The sequence below is a fragment of the Elephantulus edwardii genome, unplaced genomic scaffold, assembly GCF_000299155.1.
Source record: "Elephantulus edwardii isolate Elephantulus edwardi_28Jun2011 unplaced genomic scaffold, EleEdw1.0 scaffold00168, whole genome shotgun sequence".
NCBI classification, from domain to species: Eukaryota; Metazoa; Chordata; class Mammalia; order Macroscelidea; family Macroscelididae; genus Elephantulus; species Elephantulus edwardii.
The window spans coordinates 1,576,990-1,577,768 of NW_006399918.1; positions in this window are offsets into that span (position 1 = coordinate 1,576,990).

Consider the following 779-nt stretch of genomic DNA (forward strand, 5'->3'; position numbering starts at 1 on the left):
AGGTCCTCCTCAGTTTCAGCAAGCAGGGTTGTGTCATCTGCCAGCTGCTCCAAGGGAGAAAGATGGTCCATCTCCCTCTCTCGTGTTATTTAGTGCCTCTGAAAACCCACTGGAGGGTCAGCTATGGGTCAGTTCTGATTTGACAGTACACAGTAACAACAACAACTATATCTAGAATGAAAAGTTAAAGAGGCATGACATAACATCTGTCATAAAGATTTGTCCTGAAGTATAACACTGTCAGTGATAGGATAATTTGTTGTTCCCATTCCCAAGAAAGATGATCCAATAGAATGTGGGAACTAGTGAACAATATCATTAATATCACATGCAAGCAAAACACTGCTGAAGATCATTAAAAACTGCCATACAAAGAGAACTGACAATAGTTCAAGCATGATTTAGAAAAAGCTGTGGCACCAGGGATATCATTGCTGAAGTTAAATAGATCCTGGCTTAAAGTAAAGACTACCAGAAGAATATCTATTTATGATTTATTGACTATGCAAAGGCATTTGACTGTGTGGACCATAACAAGGTAGGGCTGACATAGAAAAGAATGGGAATCCCAGAACATTTAATTGTGCTCATGTGAAATCTATACTTAGACCAACAGGCTGTTGTGCAATCACAGCAAGAGAACACTGTTGTTGTTGCTGTTGTTAGGTGCCATCGAGTCATTTGTGGCTCATAGCGACCCTATGTACAACAGCCCTAAACTCTGCTCTATCCTGTGCCAATCTCATTGCCTCTGACACACCCATCCCAATTACCCCAGT